The sequence below is a fragment of the Schistocerca gregaria genome, chromosome 3 (genome assembly GCF_023897955.1).
Source record: "Schistocerca gregaria isolate iqSchGreg1 chromosome 3, iqSchGreg1.2, whole genome shotgun sequence".
Taxonomy (NCBI): Eukaryota; Metazoa; Arthropoda; class Insecta; order Orthoptera; family Acrididae; genus Schistocerca; species Schistocerca gregaria.
In genome coordinates, this window is record NC_064922.1 from 853,013,686 (window position 1) to 853,030,704 (window position 17,019).

Here is a 17,019-nt window from a genome sequence, read left to right on the forward strand (position 1 = left end):
GAAAGGTGGGAGAAATATAGAGAGGATCTATACAAGGGAAACAAACTTGAAGGCTATGCCATAGAAAGATGAGACGAAGTTGATGAAGATGAAATGGGAGATATGATGCTGCGAGAGTAATTTAACAGAGTACTTAAAAATCTAACGAGGGTGCTGCAGTAGACGACATTGCCTCAGAATTATTAAGACACTTGGGCGAACCAACATTAAACAACGATTTCACCTGGTACGCAATAAATATGAGACAGCTGAAGTGACTTGAAACTTCAAGGACGATGTAATAATTCCAATTCTAAAACAAGCAGGTGATGATAGATGTGAATGCTACTGAACCATCAAGTTAATAAGTCAGAGTTGCAATATAGTAATACGAAATATTTACAAAAGAAGGGAACAATTGGTAAACGCCGACTTCAGGGAAGATAAAGTTGGGTTTCTGAGAAATGTAGGAACGTGCAAGGCAATACTCACCTATGACTTGCATGGATAGAATACTGGCATCGAAAAGTTATGCACAACTTTTACGGAAACCACACAACAGATAAAGAAGGACATGAAAGGGAAGCATTAGTTGATAAGGTAGTGAGGCAGGGCTGTAGCCTACCCCTAATGTTATTGAATATGTAAAGGAAACCATGCAGAAATTTGGAAGAGGAATCAAAGTTCGTGGCGGCTGGTTGTGTTATTCACCACTTATTAATAACGACTGCGGTGTTCACAAGTCTCAACATAGATACAATGACATCAAAAGCTTTCACCTTGGCCGATGATATTGTAATCCCGACAACGATGACAGATGGTTTGGAAGAACAGCTAAACGGAGTCGATAGTGTCTTGAAGAGAAATTGTAAAATGAAGATCAACGAAAGCACAAAAGGGTATTGGAGTGCAATAGTATTCAGTTAGGCGATGCCGAGGGAATTAGATTAGGAAGTTAAAAACTAAAAGTGGTTGACTTTTTTTGCTATTTCGGCAGTAAAATAACGGACGATGGCCACGGTGGAGATGAAAGAATGCAGCCTCATACGGAAGTGAAATATGGACGATAAACTGATCATACATTGAGAAAACAGGAGCTTTTGGAATGTAGTGCTACGGAAGGATGCTGGAGATTAGATTGGTTGATCATGTAAATAATGCGGAAGTACTGAATGAAACTAGGGGGAAAAATAAATTTGTGGCACGGCTCGATTAGAAGAAGAGATCGACAAAAATATTTAAAAGTGTCCAAGAGACGAATACAGTAAGCGGGTTCAGATGTATTCTGAGATGAAGAGGCTTGCACAGGGGCCGGCTGGTGTGACCGAGCGGTTCTAGGCGCTACAGTCCGAAACCGCGCGACCGCTACGGTCGCAGGTTCGAATCCTGCCTTGGGCATGGATGTGTGTGATGTCCTTAGGTTAGTTAGACTTAAGTAGTTCTAAGTTCTAGGGGACTGATGACCTCAGGAGTTAAGTCTCATAGTGCTCAGAGCCATTTGAACCATTTGAAGCGGCGATGTCCAGAACAGCATTCTCAAATGTCAGGAGTTTTCTTTCTGTCTTCTCTGTCATAGTCCACGTCTCTGATTCGTATAGGATGACATGTTGTATTACTGTCCTGTGGATGCTAATTCTTGTGGATATCGATAGAAGCTGCCACTTCAGCAACTTTCCAAATGCAAGCCTTGGCCTGTTTCCTGCTTGGGTTCTTGACGTTATATCCTGGTGTATCTCATTCCTTTCACTGAGTATTGACCCAAGATATTTGAACTCTTTTACCCTTTCAAAGATCGTTCTCTCGGCTCACAACAAGGTATATGGTCTTATCCATATTCATCTTCAGTCCTGCCCTCATTGCCTTCTCAATTAACTCTCTCGTCATCGGAAATCAGATCTCGCTCAATCTATGCTATTAAAACGACATCCTCTGCATAAGCCAAGAACGTTGATTTCTCTACCCACCTGCATTCCTGTCTCCAGACTTGTTACGCTTGTCAGTGTTCTGTCCAGAACCAGATTAAACAGAATGGGGGAGTGGCAGTCTCTCCGATGCACTCCAGTATTCACCTGGAATTTCTCTGATATCTTTCCATTCAATTTCACCATGCATGTTGTCTCTTGTATATATGCTTATGTTATTTTTATTTCTAGTTTCAAGATTTTCCCTTATTGCTTGCCTGTTAACACTTTCATATTCCTTTTGGAAGTCCACAAAGAGGCATTTGCCTTATTATGTATAATCGGTCTGCGATTAATTTTCCCTTTCTAGACCCTGATTGTCGGAATCAAAGTACCTCCTCAACGTATGGTGTTAGCCGCTTCAGCAACAACATGCTCAAGAACTTATAAGTTGTGCATAGTAAGGTAATTCCTCTACAGTTGCTGCATGAAATTGGGTCTCCCTTCTTTAATACAGGGTACGTGACAGATTGCCTCCATTCTAATGGGATCCTTTGTTTCCTCCAAGATAAACAGATTAGACGGTTGACTATCTCTTTTAGGACATCTCTTGCCTCTATAAGCGTCCATGCAGGTATGTCTTCAATTCCTTGTGTCTTTCCTCTCTTCAGATTTTTTATGGCTTCTCTTATGTCCGCCGTGCTCGACAGTTCATTCTCCGCTGCTGGTATTATCACTCTGTCTTTTCCGTGCAATTCTTCGAATCCTTCTGATGCTTCTGTCACAACGCTGTTGATGAAGGCGCCCACAGCCAGGAAATATTCGAAATATTTTTTTCAGTGCATTTACAAATGACGTATGTTTTCTCCATTAATACATTAATGAAAAAATGCAACACCCTCACAGACTGTGTGCAGTGGCATCAACTTATAATATGTCCGTACTGAGGGGCATCTGTTACAGCTAGTGGTCAAGCTTGGTTGGGAAAAATAGACAGTATTCGCTACATTGTTTAGCCTATTTCCTTACTACTAACATTTCTTCCAGGGGGAGGTGATGCGATTTTTCTGCTACACAGTGGACGTCCGAATACGGCTGTTGCAATGCAAGATGCTCTTTGTGGTGTACAATTACTGCTATGACCAGCGAGATCACCATACTTCTCGCCAACAGAGCACATATGGGTCATGGTGAAGTGGATACTTCCCCGTTCTCTAGTGCCTGCAGGAACGATTGCGGAATTGCTAAAAATATACATCTGCATCTACATCTACATCTACATACATACTCCGCTAGGCACCAAGCGGTGTGTGGCGGAGGGCACAATTCGCACCAAAGTCATATTTCCCCTCCTCTGTTCCACTTGCGGATCGCATGAGGAAATGCTCTACATCCTCGGCGGAGATCGGATTTCGGAATTTAGTGAGCAGCCCCTACTGTTTAGCGCGTCGTCTATCTGCAAGTGTGTCCCACTTCAGACTTTCTATCAGATTTGTAACGCTCTCGCGATGGCTAGATGTGCCAGTAACGAATCTTGCCGCTCTTCTTTGGACCTTCTCAATCTCTTGAATCAGACCCAACTGGAAAGGGTCCCACACAGACGAACAATGCTCCAAGGCTGGGCGAACTAACGTATTGTAAGCAATTTCCTTTGTTGAAGGACTGCATAGCTTCAGGATTCTACCAATAAACCGCAATCTAGAATTCGCCTTGCCCTCTACTTGTGTAATCTGATCATTCTTTTGAGATCATTTCGAATAGTCACACCCAGCTACTTGACAGATGTCACCGCTTCCAAACACTGGGCATTCATTTTGTACTCGTACATTAATGGGGATTGTCGCCTTGTTGTACGCAGTAGGTTACACTTACTAATATTGAGAGATAACTGCCAGTCATTACACCAGGCATTTATTTTCTGCAAATCCTCATTGATTTGTTCACAACTTTCGTGTGGTACTACTTTCCTGCATACTAAATCATCGGCAAACAGTCCAATGCCGCTGTCAATACCATCAACCAGATCCATGCTTTGTAACACAACCTACTCCCACCTCTCCTTTTCTCTCCTCCAGTTTCAGCCTAGTACTGTACAGACCATTAAAATGAAACAGCCAACTGAACCACAGCCATGTTGGCTGAGCTCAAAATAATCCGAACGCTCTGATTCTTTTGTGGCACATTCAAGAGTATTTACGCAAAAAATGACGTAAGATGAAGCTTGCAGTATTTTTGGCCGCGCTTAAAAGTATCTGCACGCTCTGATTAATCCAAAATGTTATGTAAAGGTATAACCTGCAGTATTTTTGAATGCCCTCAAAAGTATCCGAACGCTTCGGATTCTTGCGTTTTCTTTATAGGGTGTTGCAAAGTATCAGAAGAATCTTAATGTTCGAATGTTCAAATTCGAATTCCTGAGGGACAAAACTGCTGAAGTCAACGGTCCCTAGACTTGCACACTACTTGAACTAACTTAACGCTAAGGACAACACTCACACCAATGTCCCAGGGAGGACGTACGATTAGTGAGTGACATGGCGCCTCTAACCGCACGGCCATTCCGTGCGGCTAAAGAACACTCTGAATTTTTAATTTTTGCACTATATTCAAACACAAAATTAAGTGCAGGGGTGTAGCTTGCAGTAATTCAAAGTAGTCGTACTTTACAAAATAGTCAAAAGTATCTGAACACACTAAATTTTTTTGTGTCATATTAAACGAAAAAATTACATAAAGGGTGTGACTTACAGTATTTCAAAGTACCTTAAGGGCACTCAAAAGTATCCGAACGTTCTGATTTTTTGACCACATTCAACCAAAAATTTATATGCATGTAGTAAATTGCAGTATTTCAAAGTACTTTACAGGGTTTCAAAAGTAGCCAAAAGTTCCGACTCTTGGGTGACATTGAAAATCGTTGGTTCAAAAATTACGTAAAACAGTACTTGTGTATGTTCAAAGTTTGATATTTTTACCATAGATGGTGTCTGGCACAACACAGCCTCAAATTATTTTCCACATCTAAAATGTTCCATGATCTTAAGTGTCACAAGGCATGCAGGCAGTCATCTGCAATGCCGAAGGTTGCTGACTGACCATTTTGCTTGTAGCGGAAACTCATGTCTTGCTGACATCCAATGCCTTTAAGTCTCTTAGCTCAGAGTAATGTGGTAAGGATACTACATTGCAAAACACACATGGGTACTGGTAATCTAACTTACAGCTTCAGGTGTTCTTGTAAAACAGTATGGCCAAAGAAAATAATGTCAGTTTCACTAAAAAAAAACTCATATCTTACTATTCATTCCATACTCGTAATATTACTCATATTTCGGGTATTGGACTTACCATGGAAAAAATGGCTCTAAGCACTATGGGACTTAACATCTATGGTCATCAGTCCCCTAGAACTTAGAACTACTTAAACCTAACTAATCTAAGGACAACACACCACATCCAGCCATCAAGAGGCAAAGAAAATGCCTGACCCCACCGGAAATCGAACCCGGGAACCCGTACCATGGAAAAGAACCCGGAAACGTTGACTACAAAATTCTCACTGAATGGTATTTTATTCCTTTATTTATGGATTAGTTTTTAATGAATAGCATGAAATATAGACACTACGAAAGGTGTGTGTCTACTACGCTTTTGAAAAAGGCTCTCCTGTACTTACCTAGCAGACATTACGTACATGAAGTCAAACTCAGAAGCGTATTTGAGGAAACAATGAACTGTAGGAACACAGATCTGACTACACAAAATAAAAAAAGGGTCTACATCATTGTTAGTGTATTGTAAACTAGATGTCTGCAAGGAACGGTTTAGGAATATATTGGCCAATTCGCTAAGTCTTGATACTTCCATTTTTTACCGGATAGTTCGCGAAATCAACGGTCCAGAGAGAGTTATGTTGAATACTCAGGGTTAACTGTGATCTATCTTGCTGAAGGAAAATTTCGCACTTCTGGGGCTATCCGTCATTCAAGATACATGACAAAAGCTATTTATTGCTTAAAAATGTACGCTCTAAGACAAAAAAACGAGGCACCATGAAGGCTTTATGAAAATTGGCTGTTGTTGTGGTCTTCAGTCCAGAGACTGGTTTGATGCAGCTCTCCATGCTACTCTATCATGTGCAAGCTTCTTCATCTCCCAGTACCTACTGCAGCCTACATCCTATTGAATCTGTTTAGTGTATTCATCTCTTGGACTCCCTCTACGGCTTTTACCGTCCACGCTGCCTTCCAATACTAAACTGGTGATCCCTCGATGTCTCAGAACATGTCCTACCAACCGATGCCTTCTTCTAGTCAAGTTGTGCCACAACCTCCTCTTCTCCCCAATTCTATTCAATATCTCATCATTAGTTATGTGATCTACCCATCTAATCTTCAGCATTCTTCTGTAGCACCACATTTCGAAAGCTTCTATACTCTTCTTGTCTAAACCATTTATCGTCCACGTTTCACTTCCATACATGGCTACACTCCATACAAATACTTTCAGAAACGACTTCCTGACATTTAACTCTATACTCGATGTTAACAAATTTTTCTACTTCAGAAAAGCTTTTCTTGCCATTGCCAGTCTACATTTTATATCCTCTCAACTTCGACAATCATCAGTTATTTTGCTCCCCAAATAGCAAAACTCCTTTACTACTTTAAGTGTCTCATTCCCTAATCTAATTACCTCCACATCACCCGATTTAATTCGACTACATTCCATTATCCTCGTTTTGCTTTTGTTGATGTTCATCTTATACCCTCCTTTCAAGACACTGTCCATTCCGTTCAACTGCTCTTTCAAGTCCTTTGCTGTCTCTGACAGAATTACAATGTCATCGGCGAACCTTAAAGTTTTTATTTCTTCTCCATGGATTTTAATACCTACTCCGAACTTTTCTTTGGTTTCCTTTACTGCTTGCTCAATATACAGATTGAATAACATTGGGGATTGGCTACAACTCCCTTTCCAACCACTGCTTCCCTTTCATACCCCTCGACTCTTTTAACTGCCATCTGCTTTCTGTACAAATTGTAAATAGCCTTTCGCTCCATGTATTTCACCCCTGCCACCTTCAGAATTTGAAAGAGAGTATTCCAATCAACATTGTCAAAAGCTTTCTCTAAGTCTACAAATGCTAGAATCGTAGGTTTGCTTTTCCTTAATCTTTCTTCTAAGATAAGTCGTAGGGTCAGTATTGCCTCACGTGTTCCAACATTTCTACGGAATCCAAACTGATCTTCCCCGAGGTCGGCTTCTATCAGTTTTTCCATTCGTCTGTAAAGAATTCGCGTTAGTACTTTGCAGCTGCGACTTATTAAACTGATAGTTCGTAATTTTCACATCTGTCAACACCTGCTTTCTTTGGGATTGGAATTATTATAATCTTCTTGAAGTCTGAGGGTAAGTCGCCATTGCTCACCAGATCCTAGAGTTTTGTCAGGACTTGCTCTCCCGAGGTTGTCAGTAGTTCCAATGGAATGTTGTCTACTCCGGGGGCCTTGTTTCGACTCAGGTCTTTCAGTGCTCTGTCAAACTCTTCACGCAGTATCGAATCTCCCGTTTCATCTTTATCTACATCCTCTTCCATTTCCATAATATTGTCCTCAAGAACATCGCCCTTGTATAAACCCTCTATATACGTCTTCCACCTTCCTGCTTTCCCTTCTTTGCTTAGAACTGGGTTTCCATCAAAACTCTTGATATTCATGCAACGGTTCTCCTTTCTCCAAAGGTCTCTTTAATTTTCCTGTAGGCAGTATCTATCTTATCCCTAGTGAAATAAGCCTCTACATCCTTACATTTGTCCTGTACCCATCCCTGCTTAGCCATTTTGCACTTCTTGTCGATCTCATTTTTGAGACGTTTGTATTCCTTTTTGCCTGCTTCATTTACTGCATTTTTATATTTTATCCTTTCATCAATTAAATTCAATATTTCTTCTGTTACCCAAGGATTTCTAGCAGCCCTCGTGTTTTTACCTTCTTTATCCTCTGCTGCCTTCACTACTTCATCCCTCAGATCTACCCATTCTTCTTCTACTGTCTTTCTTTCCCCCATTCCTGTCAATTGTTCCCTTATGCTCTCCTTGAAACTCTGTACAACCTCTGGTTCTTTCAGCTTATCCAGGTCCCATCTCCTTAAATTCCCACCTTTTTGCAGTTTCTTCAGTTTTAACCTACAGGTCATAACCAATAGATTATGGTCAGAGTCCACATCTGCCCCTGGAAATGTCTTACAATTTAAAACCTGGTTCCAAAATCTCCGTCTTGCCATTATATAATCTATCTGATACCTTGTAGTATCTCCAGGGTACTTCCATGTATACAACATTCTTTCATGATTCTTAAACCAAGTGTTAGCTATGATTAAGTTATGCTCTGCGCTAAATTCTACCAGGCGCTTCCTCTTTCATTTCTTAGCCGCAATCCATATTCACCTACTACGTTTCCTTCTCTCCCTTTTCCTACTCTGGAATTCCAGTGACTCGTGACTATTAAATTTTGGTCTCCCTTCACTACCTGAATAATTTCTTTTATCTCATCATACATTTCATCAATTTCTTCATCATCTGCAAAGCTAGTTGTCATATAAACTTGTACTACTGTAGTAGGCGTGGGCTTCGTGTCTATCTTGGCCACAATAATGCGTTCACTATGCTGTTTGTAGTAGCTTACCCATACTCCTATTTTTTATTCATTATTAAACTTACTCCTGCATTACGCCTATTTGATTTTGTATTTATAATTCTGTATTCACCTGACTGAAAGTCTTGTTCTTCCTGCCATCGAACTTCACTAATTCCCACTATATCTAACTTTCACCCATCCATGTCCCTTTTTAAATCTTCTAACCTACCTGCCCGATTAATGGATCTGACATTCCACGCTCCGATCGGTAGAACACCAGTTTTCTTTCTCCTGATAACAACGTCCTCTTGAGTAGTACCCTCCCGGAGATCCGAATGGGGGACTATTTTACCTCTGGAATATTTTACCCAAGAGGACGCCATCATTATTTAATCATACAGTAAAGCTGCATGCCCTCGGGAAAAATTACGGCCGTAGTTTCCCCTTGCTTTCAGCATTGAAAATTGGTTACAAATTTATATTCACACAGGTACAGACGGAAAAATTGAAATTGTAAACTTTGGCGACCAACGGATGAATATGCGATGCTGGAGTGCAGTTTCACAGCGCAACTAGAAAGGGTAGTAAGCAGCGGATATGGCGATACCAGGACGTGAATTCTTTGCGAGTCCCTGTACTCAGCTGGACAACACACGCACGTGAACAGTAGACGCAGATATCCACACTTGAGAGAGTATGTATAGTTGGGCTCAAAGAAGCTGGTTGGAGTAATCGGTCAGTCACTCGACATTTAAATAGGAGCGATGCCACTATTCGACGATGTAGGAGGAATGGGTAACCATGGTCGAACATAAAGTGAAGAAGAAAGCGGTCGACTTAAAGAGACAACAGAACGTGAGTACCGAGAAATCGTATGAGAGGCACTCAGAGCCCCGAATTCATCATTATCATCAGTCCGACGTGCAATTGGGCTTCAGTGACCACAAGGACGGCTCACAGAAAGTAGTCTAGCTCTGTGCCGACTACCATTGACCTCCGTACACCAAGAAGGCCATTTGCAGTAGAGTAGAGCACATTCGACCTGGAATCTCATTGACTGGAGTAGATGTCTCAAATTAAGCCCTGGTGACCAGCAAAGACGTGTCTGGAGACGCCCCAGACACAGGTGGGATACCAACCTGACTGTTGCCCACCACAACCCGACAGCCAGGAGTGATGGTCTGGGGCACCATTCCACTTCATAGCACGACCCCTTTGGTTTGCATCTGCGGCTCCCATTCAGCACAGCAGTACGTCGGCTATATCCTGCCCTCCGTTTTGTTTCTTTTGATGGCAAGAAAATACCCGCCCGCACACGGCGAGAGTTTCTACTGGTTGTCTTCGTGCTTGCCAAACCCTACCTTGGTCAGCAAAGTCGCCGGATCCCTCCCAAATGGAGAACGTTTGGAGCATTACAGGCGGAGCCCCCCATGTAGCAAATGATTCTGACGCTCCAACGCAGCAATTGCTCAGAATCTGGCACGATATCCCTCAGGAGCATATCCAACAATTGTATCAATCAATGCCAAGCCGAATACCTGTTTACATAAGGATCAGACATCGACCAGCACGTTAGTGACTTGCTCAATTTGTGAAGCTCTTTTCCGTCAATAAATCATCCAATTTTTCTGAAATAGTAATTATTTGTTTGTATGTACATATACATCACATCTACCTGTTTGCGTCCCACTTGGAAAATTCCTTCGTACTTCTTTTTTTATGTCTTAGAGTGTATATGTTCAGTGATAAATTTCAGTCGCCACGACCAGCATATGGTACAATTTATGATATTTGTATATCTTGTAAGGTGTCCGCATTTTTTGGACCTTACATAAGCTTCATACGTACGATACAGAACAAAATCCCCAGAAAATAACTGTATATTATCAACAGGAAGTAATTATGGAAATTTCATGTACCGAATAACAAAACAATATCTACCCTTATAACGACAGTGGCATGCGTAAATGAGATAAAGTGAACGCAGCTTGGAGACCAGCGGATGTGGCTAATGGCATTGGGAAACCTGAATTAACATTAACAAAAGAACGTCCAGCTGCAGCGCAGAAAGAAATAAGGCGAGTACAATATAATACCTTTTAGAATAAACACAGCCGAGACTGTGGGTAAATGGCGATACTACATTAACAAGGCCAGCAGCAACCCCGACAAGAGAAATAACAGTTCACCTATACCGATGAAGCAGTTGGCTGAAGCCGTACTGTGTGACATGGTAGAATCGCGGTGGGGAGAGTAACGTCATATAAAAGCATTTTCAGAATTAAATTAACACACAGAGAGAGCTCTCGTCTCGCAGCGCGCCACACACATGCTTGTGGTAAAATTAGCGAAGACATTGAGACCCAAACTTTACGTTTGCCAAGTGAGAGCCGACCGTGTGGCCGTGCGGTTCTAGGCCCTTCAGTCTGGAACCGCGTGACCGCTACGGCCGCAGGTTCGAATCCTGCCTCGGACATGGATGTGTGTGATGTCCTTAGGTTGGTTAGGTTTAAGTAGTTCTAAGTTCTAGGGGACTGATGACCACAGATGTTAAGTCCCATAGTGCTCAGAGCCATTTGAACCATTTGCGAAGTGAGGACTGTACGTGAACTTCCCGTACCGTGGCGACAAACATAAAGCAGGAATTTTTGTGGGTTGAGATTTGTGCACGTCGCTCCATCCAATAGCGAGTGTGCAATTGCCATTAATTTCGACAAGGGGAAATTTAACGTTCTATGGAACCCAGGAAATTTTAAGAGTGATTGAATTCAGTCAAGGCCAGAGTAGGGAATTAGCGTTTCAGTTCTATCACGGAGACAACGCCGCCGCAGTTCCCGGTTGGTAATGTACCAACACGCTTGAGGCGAGATTAAATGAAGAGTAGAGATTTTGCTTACTCTAACCTGTGTACGCTTCGAATATAGAAATTCAAGAGTTAATTACTAACATACCCTCCATTGAGTACATGAGAGTTTTGATGAGTTAAAAGATAAAGTTCATTTTCCACCAACTTAGCCCATTGCTCAGCTATGACAAAGTATATGTAAATATCATTGATAAAGGTTTAATTGTTAACAGTTAGCAGTAAATCGTAAACGGTAAACCGCTAATGCTAAATGGTATCCATTACCAAGTTCCTTGATTTCTTAAGTGATGTTGAAAGAATGACGTGGCACTCTTTCACGAGCGTATGCAAGAACTCTTTGGTAAATTATAGGATAGAGAAGTATCGTCATATATCACTAGAACTACTACCACTTACGCGATGTAAAATGTCGCTTAAACTGAATTTCTTGAAACATCATGCTGACTTATTCTTTTGCGCCGTTAGTGACGGACATGGAAAACGTTGCCACCGGGACGCTTCTCAGATGAGCAAGAATTGTGAAGGCAAATAGAGTACCTCAATGATGCTCTTACGAAATGGTGTTCATGAGGCAAAGTATAACAAGAATTAGGAGACGAAATATTTTTAGGTATGCATCTTTACTTTTCTTCATTCTTATGTTGTTCATTTCTTCGCTTCTTTGTGAAGTGACAGATTTCTATGCTGTTTGCGTCTGGAAGTCTTGTTGTGAGAATGCGTCAGTTTTGCCACGCCATATCAAAAATTCTAACATTAGATCTGGATTCAAAAAACCGTGTACATTGTTCTTGCGACTGAAAAAAAGGTTATTTGGTGATCATTGTACCTTCTGTGAAGACTTCATTTATTACTTTCTTCATGTACGTATCTAAATAATAGAACCACGTCAACCACTTTAGGCTGTTAGTTTTATTCCTTTAATGCACCATGCATATAAATTACATTACTGGCCGATTTCGGTCTTAGGCCATTACCGAATGAAACAAGTTTTTTAAATGTTACACTCACAACACCAATATCAAACGTTTGAAAATGGCCTAAAGCCATCTGAGTTATATGCATGGTGCATTAAAGGAATAAAATTGACAGCCTATGGTGGTTAAAATCGTTCCATAATTTAGACTTCATTTATTACTTCTTACGTTATTACATCTCTGTTAGGATAGATTACGATTCTTTAACAATCAGCATGTGTCGCTATTTGTGGTTTGTTGGTGTAAGAGGGTGGCAATTTGCTTGAAACTAGAACAGAAGTGGTTCCAATAATACACCAGATTAATTGTTTCCCTCTCAGGAGAAATTCCACCATAACAACAGGATGAGGTATCGAATGTGAACCTCGCATCCTATCAGTTACACAATCTGCCGTCAAAATAATGGTTCTAAGCACTGTAGGACTTAACATCTGAGGTCATCAGTCCCATAGACTTAGAACTACTTCAACCTAACTAACCTAAGGACATCGCACACATCCATGCCCGAGACAGGATTCGAACCTTCGACTGTAGCGGTCGCGCAATTCCAGACTGAAGCGCCTAGAACCTCTCGGCCACTTCGGACGGCTCTGCTTCTAGCCCCTACGCTTTAAGTTTGTCCAAAAGAATGTTGCGATGTGCACTGTTCAATGCCTTAGATAGAGTGCAAAAAATCCTGGCAGGTGAAATTCTTTTCATCCACGTATTTTGCTACAAGGACGGTGAAATAGTTGCTGGCACGTTCAGTGGAGGCACTATTCTGGATTTGCAATTGTGAGTGATTCAGAATTCCATATTTACAACTGTGTTTAAGCGTTCTTAAATACACTACAGGCCATTAAAATTGCTACATCACGAAGATAAGGTGCTACAGACGCAAAATTTTACAGACAGGAAGAAGATACTGTGATATGCAAATGATTAGCTTTTCAGAGCAATCACACATGGTTGGCGCCGGTGGCGACACCTACAACCCGCTGACATGAGGAAAGTTTACTACCGATTTCTCATACACAAGCACCAGTTGACCGGCGTTGCCTGGTGAAACGTTATTGTGATGCCTCGTGTAAGGAGGAGAAATGCATTCCATCACGTTTCCGACTTTGGTTAAGGTCGGATTGTAGCCTATCGCGAGTACGGTTTATTGTATCGCGACATTGCTGCTCGCGTTGGTCGAGATCCAATGACTGTTAGCAGAACATGGAATCGGTGGGTTCAGGAGGGTAATACGGAACGCCGTGATGGATCCCAACTGCCTCATATCACTAGCAGTCGAGATGACAGGCATCTTATCCGCATGGCTGTAACGGATCGTGCAGTCACGTCTCGATTCCTGACTCAACAGATGGGGACGTTTGCAAGACAACAATCATCTGCATGAACAGTTCAACGTATTTGCAGCAGAATGGACTATCAGCTCGGAGACCACGGCTGCGGTTACCCCTGACGCTTCATCACAGACAGGAGCACCTGCGATGGTGTACTCAATGACGAACCTGGATGCATGAATGGCAAAACATCATTTTTTTCGGATGAATCCAGGTTCTGTTTACAGCATCACGAGGTCACATCCGTGTTTGGCGACATTGACGGCACTTTGAACAGTGTGTTCCAACCTGTGGCTCTACCCTTCATTCAATCCATGCAATACCCTACATTTCAGCAGGATAATGCATGACTGCATGTTGTAGGTCCTATACGGGCCTTTCTGGATACAGAAAATGTTCAACTGCTCCCCTGGCCAGCACATTCTCCAGAACTCTCACCTATTGAAAATGTCTGGTCAATGGTGGCTAAGGAACTGGCTCATCACAATACGCCAGTCACTACTCGTGATGAACTGTGGTATCGTGTTGAAGCTGCATGGGCAGCTGTACCTGTACACGCCATCCAAGCTCTGTTTGACTCAATGCCCAGGCGTATCAAGGCCGTTATTAAGGCAAGAGGTGGTTGTTCTGGTTACTGATTTCTCAGGATCTATGCACCCAAATTACGTGAAAATATAATCACATGTCAGTTTTAGTATAATATATTTGTCCAATGAATACCCGTTTATCATCTGCATTTCTTCTTGGTATAGCAATTTTTTTGGCCAGTAGTGTACATTACCTATTCCGAAGAGTCTGATAAGGAAATTAATATTGGAATAGATCGACAGCTGTTAATATGACCAACAGATAGGATGATTAAGTCGACACGCCGTAGCTGCTTCCTCCCAGATAAGCGCTGCGGATCTGCAGTCCTGCCGTGGGTTATTTTCGAATTTTGTAATCCGCAGCGGTTGTCACAGCCCCGCACGACCTGCGTGTCATGACGTAAAATCCGAGCTTATCTGGCGTGAGATATCGCGGTCACGCCGGCCCGCGGTTTTATCAGTCCATCTGACGAGTCGCCAGCGGCCGCTCACGACAGCTGTACACCTGTACACCTCTGCAGCAACTCTTACAGGTGCGTCCCGCCTTCTCTACACCGTACCTCTGTTACTTAATTTCGTCGCAAGCTTCGCGTACCCCTCACTTATCCACATCGAACCCTTACAATCTCTATTTTCGAAGAGCATATCTGGAGGTACAGACAATACAGGATCTACATGTATTCCTTAATCCAGCTTACAGTATGTTGCGGAGGGTACACTTCGCTACATCATTGTTTCTCCCGCATTTGCCGCGCTGTCTGGGAATGGTGCGTGGGAATATCGACTGTCAGCCGCTGTATGAGCTGCAGTTTTCTGATTCTTCCCGTGGTGGTCATTTCGCGAGATGTATGTGAGAGGAAGTACGAGGCTAAGTCAATTATTATTTTGTTATATTTTTGTAGTAATGTCGTTTTACGTTGGTGACGCATGCTTTGTTTATTTTTTGTTACGCTTTTGTAACTTTCAAGCTGCTACGTTAGTTTCGTTATCGCTGCCGTGCTGTTAATCATGGCTGCTCCACTGTCTATATGCATCAAAGAAGAACAACGTTCAGTGATCCGGGTTTTGTGGTTGAAGGCGTATCAGGGGCCGAAATTCTTAGAAGATTTTCGGTACAGTACGGGAACAATGTTTTGCTGCAACGGAGTGTCTACGAATGGATTGAGAAATTCCGAAATGGTCGCACAAGTGTTACGCACGGTGAAGGAGCCGGCCGACAGCTTACCTCCACAAATGAAGAAACCATTGAGCGTTCACCTGAAATGATTCTCTTAGACAGGCGATTAACTATTGACTAGGTGGCACATCGTCTGCAAATTAGTCACGGTTCTGCCTACGAAATCACTCACAACAGACTTGGGTTTCATAAAGTTTGTGCAAGATGGGTCTCAAAACAACTCACACAGTTGCATAAACAAACACGCTTGGACATCTGCAAAAAACATTTGGATCGCTATGGTAACGAAGGGGACAACTTCTTAGACAGGTTCATTACTGGTGACAAAACATGGATCCATCACTACGAGCCGGAGAGTAAACGGCAGAGTATGGAATGGAAACATCCAAATTCGCTGTGCAAGAAAAAGTTCAAGACCCAATCGTCCGCAGGAAAACTGATGCTTACGGTTTTCTGGGACGCACAACGTCCAGTACTGGAACATTATGGGGAAAGGATCTCAACAATAAACAGTGTACGTTACAGTGAGATGCTTACTGCCAGGCTAAAGCCTGCAATTCGAAGTAACGCCGAGGATTGCTGTCAAAAGGTGTTGTGTTGTTGCACAAAATTACCCATTCGCATACTGCTGAAACGCTCCAGAAACTCAAATTTGAAGTGCTGGATCATCCTCCATATAGTCCCGTTCTTGCCCCTTCTATAGTTTGTTTGGTCCACTTCAACAGTCATTAAGGGGCCGTCGATTTGCCTCGGACGAAAGAGTGAAAGAAGCGGTATCTGGCTCGCAGAAACCTTCTTTTATGAGGGCATCAGGAAGCTTGTACAACGATGGACCAAATGCGTTGAAACGCAAAGAGACTGTGTCGAAAAATAATGTTCTTGTAAGTTTCCTATTTGATTACAATAAAAATTTTTAACTACTTCGCCGATAATAATTGACTTACCCTCGTATTACGTAGCTTGTCTCTTCTTGGAACTTTGGTGGTAAGCATACCTGTGCTGGGCAATGCCTCCACCAGAGTTTGATTAGCGCTCTACTAAACCGGCAGCTATTGCAGGCACATCTTTTCTTTAGACATTCTCTGTTTATTCCATTAATAGCACCTCATAGGTACTGATGAGTAGTACAAAGATTCGAATGAGGGGTTTCTAAGCTACTGTATTCGTGAATTATGTGCTACAGATACTCAATGCTAATATCGTAATTGCATGCTATCGCTTTCTTCTTGCTTGTTGTGGAGGTTATCTTGCAGTTATCTACAGTTAAAGAGAACTGCCGCTCATTAGACAAAGCGAAAAACTTGTACAAGTTTTCCTGTATTCGCTTGCTGTGGTCCAACGGTGATATTCGCTGGTAGTCAACTGTGTCGTCAGTGGGTACTCGCTCGTTGTGTACTAAACTATTCGTATGTATTCAACGTGATCTTTCGAATTTTGTTTTTGCATCTTTCGTTTCCTTCTGGGCGAAACACAATTGAATTCTAGTTACTTAAATCCCATTGAGATGGTGATGGTGGACAGCGGTTCCCAATCGGGAACAGATTACAAGTGAACTCGCGATATTCGTGG

The 17,019-nt window shown here is 42.2% G+C and overlaps 1 protein-coding gene across 1 annotated transcript in view; it reads left to right on the top strand.

Moving 5' to 3' along the window:
• The first annotated feature begins 14,729 nt into the window (after window positions 1-14,729).
• LOC126354802 (uncharacterized) overlaps window positions 14,730-17,019 on the top strand; it is a 136,570-nt gene continuing 134,280 nt past the window's right edge. Inside the window, exon 1 of the mRNA XM_050004719.1 lies at window positions 14,730-14,806. The gene's annotated coding sequence lies outside the window, so the exon portion shown is untranslated. The remainder of the gene's footprint in view (window positions 14,807-17,019) is intronic.